The 15146-nt window shown below is 39.1% G+C and overlaps 1 long non-coding RNA gene across 2 annotated transcripts in view; it reads right to left on the bottom strand.

Moving 5' to 3' along the window:
* The window catches only part of LOC309863177, a 40548-nt gene extending 34954 nt beyond the window's left edge, over positions 1-5594 (bottom strand). Inside the window, exon 1 of one of the 2 annotated variants that reach the window (XR_014310916.1) lies at positions 5442-5594. This is a non-coding gene — a long non-coding RNA (uncharacterized lncRNA). The remainder of the gene's footprint in view (positions 1-5441) is intronic. The other variant, XR_014310917.1, reaches the window with a different exon arrangement.
* Between the last annotated feature and the right edge of the window lie 9552 nt (positions 5595-15146).

Genomic DNA, 15146 nt, shown 5'->3' with positions numbered 1-15146 from the left:
TGTGGAATCAAGTCCTGCATCAGGCTCTCTGCTCAGCAGGGAGCCTGCTTCCTCCTCTCTCTCTGCCTGCCTCTCTGGCTACTTGTGATCTCTATCTGTCAAATAAATAAATAAAATCTTTTAAAAAATTTTTAGTATTTTTTGTTCTAGTTCTGTGAAATATGCTGCTGGTATTTTGATAGGGATTTCACTGAATCTGTAGATTGCTTAGTAGAAAGTACTTTCTATCAGCTTAAGGAAGTTGACTTTATTTTTTGTTAGCTATCAGTTTACAAGACCAGTGCTCTAACCCCTGAGCTATGGAGCCAGAGCTATCAGTTTAATCATGAAAAGATGATTGAATTCTATAAAATACTTTTTCTACATGTATCAAAACATATGTGTATTTTTCTCTTTTAACATAAAATTTTGAGGGGCACCTGGGTGGCTCAGTGGGTTAAGCCTCTGCCTTCAGCTCAGGTCATGATCTCAGGGTCCTGGGACTTGGGAGCAGGTCATCGGGCTCTCTGCTGAGAGGAGAGCCTGCTTCCCCCTCTGCCTGCCTCTGTGCCTGCTTGTGACCTCTCTCTCTCTCTCTCTCTGTCAAATAATTAAAATCTTAAAAACAAAAACAAAAACTTAGAATTTTGAGTATTTTAAAATACTTTAATATGTATTTAAATATATTGCTGGAATCCATTTGGTAATATTTTATTTAGAGTTTTTGGGTATCTGCTTAAGAGTGTGATTGACTTTTCAGTTTTATATCTGTTTTTGGTATCAAAGTATATTTGCCTCATGAAATAAATACATGTGTGTGTAGATTCCTTTCCTTTTTTCTATTCCCTGGATGGTTTGGGAATTGTCTATTCTTTGAAGGTATAGTAGAAAAGTCCTAAAAATTATATGGGCCTAGTGTTTTATAATGGGTACATTTTAATCTCTGATTCAATTTCTCTAGTTGTTAAAAGCTTTATTCAATTTTTCTATATTTTTGAGTCAGTTTTGCTTCTGTATTTGTTTCAAGAAAATTGTTCATTTTACTTGTTTTCTAATTAATGTAGTTATCCAAGGCATTCTTTTATGATTATCAACCATATTTAAAACTAGGTTTCTTTTTGTTCATAATATATTTTAGTCTTACTTTCTCTGTTATTGAAAATTGTATAAGAAGTTTGCTTTCAGAACAGTGTTGGGTTTGGGGATTCCATTATTTCATTGCTTTAGATTCATTAATTTTCAGTCTTTATAATTTCTTTCCTCTATCCAATTGCCTTTGCTGGCATTTAAAAAAAATTTTTGAGTTGCTTATTTAGCTTATTAATTTTCAATATTTTATGTCAGACATATGTATTTAAGGCAGTGAATTTCCCTTTCTGTGGAGCTTTTGCTAATCCTCACATATTTTTATAAAGTTTTAATTCTAACTTATTATTTCTAATTCCCATTATTGTTCATTTATTTTTTGATCCATCATTTACTCAAAGTCACTTTCAAAAATTTCCTTTCATAAATGTATTCAGACTTTTTCTTCTGGAGAATACGTTAAAGCTAAAAGTTTCTTAAGATCTTGCCTCAATTTAAAACTCATGTTTAAAATTCCCCAATATATGGGGTCTTTTGCTTTTTTTGACTTATTTCATTGATTTATAACTCAATTGCATTGTGGTAAATAACATTGTATATATGATATCAGTTCTTTGTTATATGTTGAGATATGCTTTGTGCCCTAGAATGTAGTCTGTCTCTGTGAATGTATAGTGCACACTTAAATAGCATGTGAATTTTTTTGTTGTTACTAGGTACAGAAATTTATATATGTGGATTTATATCAGCAATTCCTATCTTTTTCATGCCATGGCATATAGAATATTGTAATATTTGTATAGCACAGTAGCATATGCTGGAATTGATTTGAAAATGTTTTGTAAGGCTTAGCAAAATATTTATTATACATTCCTTATTTATATAAGGAAAATGTAAAACATTAGATAAGATATTAACTATTAAATTTCTATAAATCAGAAATTTTAAAAAAGAGGAAAAACTTTGCCCAAATCAATGACAAAAAATATTTAAAACATTTAAAAAAATATATCATTGAAATTATTTTGAAAGCATATAAAGCTTTTTTATTTCACTGACAAATGTCATACAGAAATTTCTTGTGATATAGCATGAAGGCTCTGTAATGTGTCAAATTGGCTAAGTAGACTTCGTTTCACAGAAGTCCTCTCTCGGTGGGTTGACAGGATGGCCTATAAAAGACAGTTTTTTATGAGGTTTGGAGGGTAAAATGAAGCAATTTTGTATGCTGGGAAGTTGGGGCAGGTACTTGTTTATTTAGCTCACACACATTGCTTTTTCTGTTGGCTCATCTCATTTGCTTCCTTCCCTGAAACTGCTACACCTTACCCAAGGTCTTTCCTCAACTTCTCCAATTCCTGAGCCGGGTGTGCATTCAGCTTTGTGACAAAGGGCATCAACATATATACTGGAGACACTTCATTATGGTTGGAGATGGCAAGAACTGACACTGGTTCCAGGCCATCCTTCTGGGTTCCAGCTCATGCTGGTGGGTTCCCATTTGACTTTGCTCTCCCTCATTTATGTGCATCTTGCCTATTTTGTGGGCTTCAAATCCAGAATTCGATGGAAAAATAATAGTCTTGTAGAGGCTGTTTAACTCCCATAACTGCATAAGGTCAAATCTCTGTAACAAATCTATCTATCTATCTATCTATCTAGCCAGCCAGCTAGCAAGCTAACCATCTGATCTAGTGTTTTTGCTCCTGGGACTGAACACTTACTTATACAGGGCAAATAGATTTCAAATCCAAACAAAGTTTCACATAGAGAGTGATTAAAATTCTAGTGGAAGTCTTACTATGCAAATGTCCTAGTAGAATAGTTACTTGTCTCTAGCTCGAAGATCGTTCAAGTGCACTTGGTCACAAACAGCAAAAGCATTGGTGGCCGATTTAACATGACTGAGAGTTCTTTGACGTGCCTCCCATTGCGAGGTGTGTTCTAGCTCCCCCTCCTTGAATCTGGGCTGGCCTGTGACTTCTTTACCCAAATGAATAGGGAAGAGTGATGCTACACCATTTCTAGGCTTGTTCTTTAAAAGGACTGGCAGCTTCTGTCTTGGCCTTATTGCTCTGAGCTGCCATGTAAGAAATCTGATAATCTTGCTAAGGAAACCACATAGAAAATATCTGGCAGTATGTGGAGAAGTAAGGGGTCCTGATTAATCCAGCCATCTTGTCTCGATAACAAATATGAATAAAGATGTCTTGGGCCCTCCAGCCCAGCCCAGCCACCAGCTGAATATCACCAAGTGACCCCAATTTGCTTCATGTGACATGGGAGAACAGCCTAGCTAAGCCCTGCCCAATATCCTCAAGATATTGAGATATAATGAAGTGCTGTTGTTTTAAGCCATAATATTTGTTTGTTTGTTTATGGGGAGGGAGAGCACAAACAGGAGGAGTGGCAAGCAGAGAGAGAAGCAGACAGAGGAAGAAGCAAGCTTCCTGCTGAGCAAGGAACCTAATGTGGGTCTCAATCCTGGGTCCCTGGGATCATGACCTGAGCTGAAGGCAGACACTTAGCCAACTGAGCCACCCAGTTGTTCCCATAATGCCTTTTTAAAAAAAGATTTTATTTTTAAACAATCTCTACACCCAAAATGGGGCTCAAACCTACAACCCTGAGCTCAGGAGTCACATACTCTACCAAGTGAGCCAGCCAGGTGCTCCTTAAGCCATAATGTTTTGAGGTTACTTGTATAGCAACAGATTCAATATTTCTGAAGACAAGTATTTAGGCCTATTGCCTGAAATAGCACCTACCAGGAGTCCCATCTCCCAGTTCCCCCATCCCATGGCTGCAGTTTACGCTACATTCCTTGCTCCTTGGGCACCTAGAACACTATCTCACCTATAGATGCAATGGCCTCTATACTCAGTAGGCAGGAGTTTGCCCTGCTGTGCTTGCTCAAGTGCTCCTCCAGGTAGGAAAGCATCTTGCACGTGACAAAGCAGTGAGTGCTGCAGTTGCTTACCTAGCTCGGTTTCTCCAGGAACTGTGAGCTCCCTGTCATACATTTTCCTGCTCCAGGCACTCTCCGAGGAGCCTTGGATGAGTCTTCTTATAGCCTGGGGATTCCAGAAAACCAAGCCCTGCCACACTACCCAGAGGGATAAAGGGAATCAATATCTGTAACAGATTCTTGGCATTCTAGTGTACCTGGCATATCTGTTAGCACATGTGAATTATATGAAGCCTCTTAAGTGTGTTGCTCAAATTTTCTAAATTCTTATTAATTTTTTATTTACTTGATTACTCCTTTCCCACCTTATATCTTTTATTATTTAATTTTATCTTTTTTTGAAATCTTAACTTGGTCATTATTGTTGTGCTAATCAGCTGCCTTTTGCTTTCAGATCCATTTCCTGCCCTTCTGTACTTTGCTAAGTAATACAGGCAAATACCTTTCCAGGCTCCCTTGACCTCTGCTTTCTGAGTAAATTTACTCAGTGGAAGACACTGGCAGAAGATTGGGAGCCTCCTGTAGCATCTCTAACTGTTTAGTATGCTCCGTAACTGCTACTCCCTCAGAAAGTAAGCTCCCACTTTCTTTATGGTCCTGGTTCCAGCTGAGAAGCCTTGTCTTGATTTTGGTGACTGGCTTCTCAGCCCTGCTGCTCCAGGCCAGGGATTAGTAGTAGCTTTTTGCTGTTGCTGATCTCTGGGTTGCCTCATTTCTATGTTTGACTTCTGCACACATCTATCACCTATGTAAGAAATTAAATTCTCTCTGTTAAAAGACTTAAGTATTTCTTTGGTTAAGAAAGTGTTGTCAGCAAAATGGTGTGACAGGAGTTTTCTATCATCTTATCCCACAAAGAATGCTGATTTTGACAATCACCCACGGACAAGAGTACTTTTGTGGGAGTCTGGAATCTGTTGGAAGAGTTCTAGCACACTGCTGGAGGAGAAAAATCTGCGAGTAGATGTATGAAGAGGATCAGAAAGAGAGTTTCACTTGATTTGTGCCCCTCCCCCTTACCTAGACAGCACAGCTCAGTGCCGAGAGAGACTTTTTCAGCCTGTGATTTTCCTAAGAGGGAAAGTGAGAGCATGTGAGTGAGTTTACCCAGTTGTGTGGATGCTGCCAAAGAGACCGGTTCTTTCCCACCCCATCCGGAATATTGAGGTGATCTGCCAGCTGTAGGGCAGAGAGAGGCTGGGAGCACAGCAGGCAGGAGTTAGATCACACCAAAAGAACAGCTAGCCTACTAAACTGCTTCACAGACCCCACCAGAAAGCTGCTGGGAACACCAGCTTGGCCACGGACACCCCCATTGCTCCTTGTGCTCCCCCCCACACCCTGCCCCAGCCCCCTTCTCAGGATCAGCTTTCACAGATGGTTAGTGAGCATGCAACAGAAAACCCACCTGAAAGCCAGCCTGACTCTTCAGGATTAGGAGAAGCATCATCACTGCCCTAAGGAAAGCAAACAGAAGCTGTCAGCACTTGGCCTGGCTGACTTGAAAGTGTCCACCAAGGGATGAATGGATAAGGAAGATGTGGTATATATGTTACTGAATGATCTGTCATAGCCACTAACCCAGGAAACAAATGGGTAAGCCCTGGCAGGCTGCCATGGCTAATTGCTTGGTCCCAGGGAATCCTGAAAGGCCAGACAAATCAAAAGCATAGCTCCTGGCTTCATTTGCCAACAGTGTTGCCTAATAAACTCAGATAAGCTCATTGCAAGAGAAGCCAATAACTGGAGATGAGGATTTAGAAAAGAAAAAGGGAGAAATTTATTTTGGGTGCTGGCAGCCAGGGGCAGATGGCAGGCTCAAGTCTTAACAACTGACGCCTCCACTGGCAAGATGAACACCTGGAGTTTTATAGGAAAAGTTCAGGGTGGGGGGTACATACAAGAGAACAGGCAGGGAGCTCATGGTTATGGGTGGGGTTGGTATGGGTTCAGCCTGTGATCATGAGCAGGGAAGGGAGATGTGCAGGATGTGGTCTTCTAGGCATTCCATTGCTCTCAGGGCTTTCCTGGACTGGTGGTTGGGATGTTATGGGTCATTGCAAAATACCTTCATCAATGTCTCAAGAAAATGTGATAAGAAATAAGCACAGTTAAGCATTCTTGTCTCTTTCTGGTTTAAACTGTTAGGGGCTATAGTTGAGCAAGATGGTTCACTAACATATATATATACAATGAGATATTATTCAGCCATGACATAAAAGGAAATTCTGCTAAAATGGATGAAACTGGAAGACATTTTGCTAAGTGAAAATAAGTCAGACAGAGAAAGACAGATACTGTATGATCTTATTTATATATGGAACTTGAAAAAAAAACAAACTCATAGAAACAATGGGGAATGATAGTTGCCATTTATCAGGGACTGGGGTGGGGAAGGAGGAAATATGGAGATGTTGGTCAAAAGGTATAAGCCTTCAGTTACAAGATGAATACGTTCTGGGAATATAATGGAATATAATGTACAGCATGGTGACTGTAGTTAATAGCACTGTATTATATACTTGAAAGTTGTAGAGAAAGTCGTTCTTAAGCATTCTCACCAAACATATATAACACAAAAATAACTGTGTAAGGTGCTGGATATGTTAATTGATCAGATTGAGGTAATCATTTCACAAAGTATATTTATATCAAATCATTATGTTGTGCACTTTAAATATATATAACTTTTATTTGTCAGCTATACCTCAATAAAACCTGAAGAAAAAAACAGACTTAGGACAGTTCCTGTTCCATGGCTGGGTGCTGACTTATTATTACACTTATAACATTATTATTACTCTTATTCTTACTATCTAATACTTTCAGTACTTGTGATGGTTCATTTTATGTGTCCAACTTAATTGGGCTAAAGGTTGCCCAGAGAGCTGGTAAAACATTTCCAGGTGTGTCTGTGAGAGTGTCTTTGGAAGAGATTAGCATTTGAGTCTGTAGACTGGTAAAGATCACCCTCACCAGTACAGGTGGTTATCATTCAATCCTGAGAGCCTGAATGGAACAAAAAGGAGGACAAAGGGCAAGTTCTTTGTCTCTGCGCTGACATGTCTGTCCTCTTCTGCCCCCAGGCATTGGTGTTTCTGGTCTTGCACCATGGGACTCTGAATGGGACATACATCATCAGTCATCTGCTCTCAGGCCTTTGAACTTAGACTGAAAAAACAACAACAACAAAAAAAATCTATATCTATATCTATATCTATATCTATATCTATATCTCCTATTGGTTCTGTTTCTCTGGAGAACCCTGTCTAATGCAAAGCTCATTTAAATTTACCCACATGTTTATTAATTACTCTGAGCACTCTTGCTCTTTGCATTCCATTTCTTTACTTTGGTTATGGTTTTCTTCTTTGTGAGTATATCCTTAGTATTTCTGTCTATAAGGGTCCATACTTTGGAAAACCAACAGATTTGTAATTTTAAAATATGCCCCTTTGGGGCACCTGGGTAGCTCAGTTGGTTAAGCGTCTCCCTTTGGCTCAGGTCATAATCCCAGGGTCCTGGAATAGAGCCCTGCATGGGGCTGCTTCCTCACTAGGGAGCCTGCTTCTTCCTCTCCCTCTGCCACTTCCCCTGCTTTTGCTCTCTCTCTCTCTGACAGATAAATAAATAAAACCTTTAAAAAAATAAAAATAATTAAAAATAAATAAAATATGCCCTTTTGTCATTTATTTAAGATCTATTCTAAGATTTATTTAAGATAATTTCAGCCATTATTTTTTCAAAGATTGCCTCTGTGCCAATTTTTTCCTATTTTCCATTTTTTAGAATTAAATATATGTTGGACCTCCTTATTCCATCTTCTGTGTATCTCTTAATCTTTCATGTTTTCCAGATCTTTATGTCTTTGTGCCTTCTGGATAATTTCCTCAAATCTGTTTTCCACTTTATAAATTTCCTTTCTGTATCTAATTGCTATTTAACTAATACATTTTTTTAAAGACTTTATTTATTTTTTTATTTATTTGACAGACAGAGATCACAAGTAGGCAGAGAGGCAGGCAGAGAGAGAGGTGGGGATTCAGGCTCCCTGCTGAGCGGAGAGCTCGAAGCGGGGCTCCATCCCAGAACCCTGGGATCATGACCTGAGCCGAAGGCAGAGGCTTTAACCCACTGAGCTACCCAGGTGCCCCTTAACTCATACATTTTTAATTTTTTTGATATCTCCCTATGCTATGGCTAGATTTTTACTTAAGCTACTCTTTCGTGTAGGGTACAGACCTTTAAAGGTTGTAGCTTTTATGCAGTGTTCCTAGTTCCAATTCCTTGCTTGTTTGGGCTCAATGCTTACCTTATATCCCCACATGAGCATGAAATTCCAAGTCTTTAGGTGAATAGATCAATAATAAAAAAATATTTATTTAATAATAAATAATAAAAACTATAATACAGCCACATCATGAGCTGACACTTTGAAACTTTGTTCTGTTTTCAATTACCTCTTTGTTTCTGGTACTTGAGGGTTTCTCTTTCTTGAGAGCTTGGTTTTGAATAGAAAACATTTTAAAATTTATATTTTATCCAGCATTTCTAGGTTTTTGTCATAAGATTTATCTTAGCCTGCGTTTTTCTAAAACAGAATACCTTGAGTAATACTTTAATAATGAGGGGTGGGGGGAAACCCTCCTTAATACTTTTAAAATAAAGGAGAGAGAAAAACAGTCTGCATTGTTCGGGGACCAAGACAAATTACTCAAATAGGACAAGCCAGAAGGGTTGACTGTCCTTGTTTTGAAGAATGTTGACCAATGGATCCCATATTTGCATCTTTGTGGCTACAAAATCTGCCAAAGAACAAGAACAATTACATGATGGGTTTCCTGGAAGTCCCTGTGAAGTAGCTTATCATAGTGAGTATGGGAATTTTGAGTTCTAATCATGGCTCTACCTCTGACTCAAAAGGTCAGGGTGGTTATGCCCTAATTAGTTCTTTCAGTAATTTGTAATATTAACTAATTAATTAGATTTTATTAATACAATAATATCATCAAGCACCTATTAAGCCAAATACTGGAGATATAGAAGAGAAGCAGATAAAAGTTGCTGTTCTCAAGGAACTTATAGTTTAATAGTAGGATACTAGCTTTGGAATCATCTATCATATAATAGAAGTTTGGATGGATATTGTTAAGGTACAAAGGACAGAGGGGCCTGTTGAATCTTAATGGGTGTTATAATCAAAAAAGTTCTTAGAGTAAGAAATGAGAGAATTAGAGGCACAAAATCTTGCAATCATAGATTTGTAGAAGGATATTTAAGGAATGCAGGGTCCTCAATGCCTTTGGTGGAATGGATACAAATGTACAGAATTTTGTATTCTTTTCCAGGTATCTGGAGGCTTGCAACAATATCTACAAAATGTTTGAGGTTGCTGAGGAGCAGCCCTACAGGGCCCATGGGGTCTTGCCCTTCTCTAACCATTCAATAAATAGCACTCAGTGGAGATTCTGGCTGAGGATTCTTGTTTTCAAAACAACAGTCTTGAGCCAACCTACTTAAGTAGTTCCATATGTTTCTATGGAGAGTTTATGGATTGTGGCCTTCAGAATTCTTTTGTTTATCACCAGGAATCCAAGTCCTGAAAGCTGCTAACTAACCATGAGGTTTGCTAGTTATACAAGCTGTTGGACCTCTTAAGGACTGTGACATAAAGACCACTTTCTATGGAATAAGAATTAGTGGTTTAAAAAGAGTGCACTTAACAGTATCATGTTGGTATCAGTTTCTATATGCCATTACTGGCTGGCCTTTTTTTTTTTTTTTTTTTTAACTTGTCTGTGCTGCCTTCTGTGTGCATTTAAACAGGGCCCTAAAGGGAAATCTGAGCAAAGCCTTCAAAGACTTATAATCAGAGGGGTCTTTAAAAAAAAAAAGAAAGAAAGAAAGAAAGAAAGAAAGAAAGAAAGAAAGTCTATCTTCAGTATCAAGACCTAAAGCTAGTACAAAACGTGGGTTCTTCACAACCTGGAGCCCAAGGCATAGCTCCTCAAGATACTCAGGCCCCATCCTTGCCCTGGGCAACTACTCCTCCTCTTCCTTCCCCACCTCCATCAATACCCAGCTTGCAGTGATATTCCTCTACCCTTTACCCATCTAATACTGAACACATGGGGGATCTGTCCTATTTCCAGGAAAGAGGTTTCCATGGATTGTCTCAGCAGCCTTAATAATAGCTACCATTTATTGAGCACTCTGTGCCAAGCACTGCATTCTTCTTATACTTTATCTCCTTTAAACCTCACAATAGCCCAAAGAGTTGGGTGCTGTAATTATTCCCCATTTTACAGATAAGGAAATCAAAGCTCACATAGTCTGAGGAATCACTTAAAATTACTTAAGAACTACATTAGCTTCCTATTTAGAATTCCAGTTCAAGTGGGAGAGATGGGACATGAATTCAGGATGCTTGATTCAAAACTTACCCACTCTGCTATACACCCTCCCATCCTCTCTCAGGAAAGTGCTTTTACCTTGATCTCTAAGCCTCCCTTCTAGTTTAGAAGTGCTATGATTCTTTTCAAATGTCAGTTGTGCTGCTATCCTTAATATTTTCATAGGAACCAATGCAGGAAAGAGGCAGGTCATCTGTCCCCTTAAAACAGTCCCTCTCATATCCATGGCTCATTATAGAAGCTTCACCACAAAGTGAATGGACATGGCTGGCACTGAAGGGTAACATCTTAGGCAGATCCAAGACTTTGCAGCTCTACCCAGGTACACATTTCTTAGGGCTGACAAGTGAGTCAGCAGAAGGGAATAGACAATACCATGTTTGGTTTTAACATGATGAGTCAGCCCTGAAATCTTTCCAGCTTTAGGGTAGCCCCCTGAAGTTTTAACAGAATATTAATGGCCCTGTCACTTCCCGTTCCACACAGCTGGGTGGGATTGCTACCAGCCACACTATTGAGAAGTTACACATTTCATCCCAGCCCAGAAAGGTTTCCTGTGGTGGGTGAAATGACAACATGCACAAAGGTCAAACTCCAGATGTGGGATCTGACTTTTTCTTCTCTTGGGGAAAACATTGCCTCATTATGATCTCAGAAGATATTCAGTACAGGTTTAAGGCCAAAGTCTACTGAAAGATCTGAGTACCTCTACCATGGAGGATGCCAGTCTACTTAATGTAAATTTATCTAAGACTTTGAGACCACCTATTAGATTCCTGAGCCAAAGAACCAGAGGAAAGAGGAGGGTGTTTGGGTATCTCTGAACAAAGGGTGCTAGACTTGGAAGTTGCTCCTTGCTCCTTGAAGTTGGAAGGAAGCTTAAGAGGAGGAATAAGTTATTTCTGGACTAATACCTTAACTGGATAGAAATGCCAGAAGGTGGTGGGAAGAGTACATGGCAATATGGTGGGGAGTTTACCATCTGTTTATTCATTCCACAAAAATTCATATCAGGTTTGCAAAATGCATTCATATTATACTCAGAGATAAGAAAATATAACTTCTTAATTTTTCTTTATCAATTAAATTAATGTTACTTCCAAGTTTCCACTCCTGGATCCCAGGATGGGAATTAAATTTTAGTCTAACTTGGTAAACTTAATCCATTATAATAATCTAAGTAAATACTCAGTTTCCTTTCATCTTTCAGATTTCTTCTCCCTACTGGGTATGCAGCTGGCAATGGATGGAATCTGTGGTTTATACACAGATTTTGTTGTGCTGTCAGCAGGATAAGGGGCTGGATCTTCACTGGTCACAGTGGCAGAGAGGTTGATGCTGTGTGCTCCTGGACTGGGAACCACTGAAGAATGTGACATTCTTTGATGCACAGGCATTCATCCTGGAGCCACTGGTCCTGAAGTCCATGCCTATTGTGATGAGGAGGAAGGAGGTGGTTTTGTTCTGACCCTGGGCCTCTGCTACTCCACCAGTATTCTTTGCTGGGGGGACAAGAGGAAGGAATTAGTTTCCAGAAGAGAAAATGTGTCAATGAAATCTTGCTACAGTGATGCTGTGTAACAAAATACCACTAAGCCCCAGGGGGCATACAGCAATAAATATTTCTTTAGTTCAGGGTTTGGCAATATTTTTCTTTAAAGGGCAACACAGTAAATATTTTAGGCTTCTGAGAACATGCAGTCTCTGTTACAACTACTCAACTCCACCCTTGTAGTACAAAAGCAACCATAGATAACGTATAAAGGAATGAATGTACCTATGTTCCAAAAAAACCGTGTGCACTCTCAAATTTGAATTTCATATAATTTTCATGTTATGAAATGGTTTTTATGTATTTTTCTGCCATGAAATTGGATGGTTTCTGATTTTTTCCCCCCATGGGCTGTACAGAAACAGGTGGTGAGCTAGATTTGGCCCATGGGTCAGTGTTGGCTAACCCCTGATTTAGCTCTTTTTTTTTTTTTTTAAGATTTTTTAAAAATTTATTTGAGAGAGAGAGAGAGAGCACAAGCAAGGGGGAGAGGCACAGGAAGAGAGAGAAGCAGACTCCCTGCTGAGCAGGGAGCCAGATGCAGATGCCTGATGCAGGGCTTGATCCCAGGACCCTGGGATCATGACCTGAGCAGAAGGCAGACACTTCACTAACTGAAGTGAAAGCAGACACTTCACTGACTGGACTCCCTGATTTAGCCCTTGACTCTGCTCTGGGTTGGGCTTCAATGCTCTGGGCGGCCCTTCCTTGTTGAATATGTAGTCAGTTGTGAGATGGCTCAGCAGATCTCCTGATTTAGGTTGGTGTCATTCACATGTCTAGAGATTGGTGGACAGCTCTAGGATAGCTTAGCCTCGGTGACTGTAGCAACTTGGCTCTGTTATATGACTGACCAGCAGGTTAGTCAGGTCATGTTCTTATAGCAATGGGTGAGGCACATGAGTACAAGTGGAAATGTGCAAGCACTTTCAGAAGTTTCTGCTTGAATTATGTTAGCTAACATCCCATTGGCCCAACCAAGTCACCTATTAGAACCCAGAGTCAGAGTAGGGCAGAATGCTCTACCCAAACTGTGAGGGGACTGCCAAGTTACATGGCAAAAAAAAGTGAAGTACTAGGATCCTTAATACAATCAATCTACAAAAGGATCTAAGTTGTGAAAAAAAAATTGTCTACTTGTGACCTCTTTAGGGGTGATGCTCAAACAAGGTATAAACATGAAAGACATAAATGAGGAAAACAGGCATGTGAAACAAATAAGTGTGATGGGATTGAGGAGAATGTATGCAAAGGTTAAGAGGCATGAAAGAGCTTGCTCTTTATTTTTTAATTTTATTATTTTGGGAGATAAGAATGTGTGTGTAGAGCTTGCTCTTTAGTAAGGTATTTCTACTTGTAGTGAATCTAAGGTTTAAAGGGAGAGTGGAGAAAAGCAGGCACACTTCAAAGTAGATTTGATAAAAGTTGGTTATATATTGGATGCAGTGGGCAAGGCCAAATTCAAAGAAAGACCATGTGAGAGTGAGAGAAAAGGGGGATGCTTGTTTTAACCCATTAGCAGTAGCATGGCACTGAAGTAAGGATATACAAAGCAATAGCTCTCCTGCTTCTTTTTTTCAATAAAAGGAAGGCATGAGGAAAAACACTTAGAATATACAGATTGATTCTCAATTCAAGGTGAAACTTTTAGGATTTTAGATCCAGTTTCATGTTGCAGTGGTTTTAGAGTGAAGGATCAGGAAATATGTTATTTTCTGGTATAAAGTGAGAGGAACCATATACTTCCTTTGCCCTTGGATCAAGATTTAATGATTCCAGGAAAAAACTAAACTTTTTCTTTGACCTCTAGGAATAAATTAATTTTTTTGTTTCCTCCCTCCCTCCTTCCTTTCTATCCCTTCCTTCCTCCTTCCTTCTTTCCTTCTCTTTCTTTATATCTGTCTGTCTCTTTCTTCCTCTTTTTTTTTTTTTTCTGTTTATATTTGAAATGGTTAAGAGGGAAGAATGGTCCCCCATATACTGAAAACTCTGACTAGAGTCCTTGGCATCATGGGAAATTCCTTGACTTGTTTTGTGAAGGTTGGCTGCACCCCAAGATTCCACTGTTTCAAAGTAGAGTCATGTATACAGCTTAGGTTTTGTGTAAGGACTCTGGGGGATTTTGGTTATGAAACATAATGTGCAGTCTGCCTAGTTTCCCAGTGGCAAAATAGAAAACTATATCTATTTGTTATAGAAGTTTAAGCTTTAGTTTTCTTCTCAAAATTACAAATGTGCCTTTGAAGCTTATTGCAGTAAACACAATGAGACCTTACAATTTAAAATGAAAATTAAATATATTTGGAACAATGTATCATAGGCTTCAGAATGGAATATTTTTAAAGTGTAAAACAAAAACAAAAAGGTTCTGTGTTTATGTTACCTAAATGTTAATGGTTTGCCCTTTTCCTTATCTGCTAAGTTCTGCTGTCCAAGATGTCTTGATTCCTTGGCTAGAAAATTATGTCATTAAAAAGGAATGTTTGGAGGCTCTTTTCTACCTCCACCCCCCAGCATTTCACATGGTATTAGCTTCACTAAGAAAACAGACTTGAAACCAAGTTAGAGATGAATGATTACTTTATTTTATTTTTTTTTAATTTTTTAATTTTTTATAAACATATATTTTTATCCCCAGGGGTACAGGTCTGTGAATCGCCAGGTTTACACACTTCACAGCACTCACCAAAGCACATACCCTCCCCAATGTCCATAACCCCACCCCCCTTCTCCCAACCTCCCTCCCCCCAGCAACCCTCAGTTTGTTTTGTGAGATTAAGAGTCACTTATGGTTTGTTTCCCTACCAAAACCATCTTGTTTCATTGATTCTTCTCCTACCCACTTAAGCCCCCATGTTGCATCACCACTTCCTCATATCAGGGAGATCATATGATAGTTGTCTTTCTCCACTTGACATATTTCGCTAAGCATGATACGCTCTAGTTCCATCCGTGTTGTTGCAAATGGCAAGATTTCATTTCTTTTGATGGCTGCATAGTATTCCATTGTGTATATATACCACATCTTCTTGATCCATTCATCTGTTGATGGACATCTAGGTTCTTTCCATAGTTTGGCTATTGTGGACATTGCTGCTATAAACATTCGGGTGCACATGCCCCTTCGGATTACTATGTTTGTATCTTT

Source organism: Mustela nivalis, assembly GCF_964662115.1.
Source record: "Mustela nivalis genome assembly, chromosome: 4".
In the NCBI taxonomy this organism is placed as follows: Eukaryota; Metazoa; Chordata; class Mammalia; order Carnivora; family Mustelidae; genus Mustela; species Mustela nivalis.
Note: the sequence above shows the minus strand (reverse complement) of the source record. Positions and strands in the feature narration are given on the sequence as shown.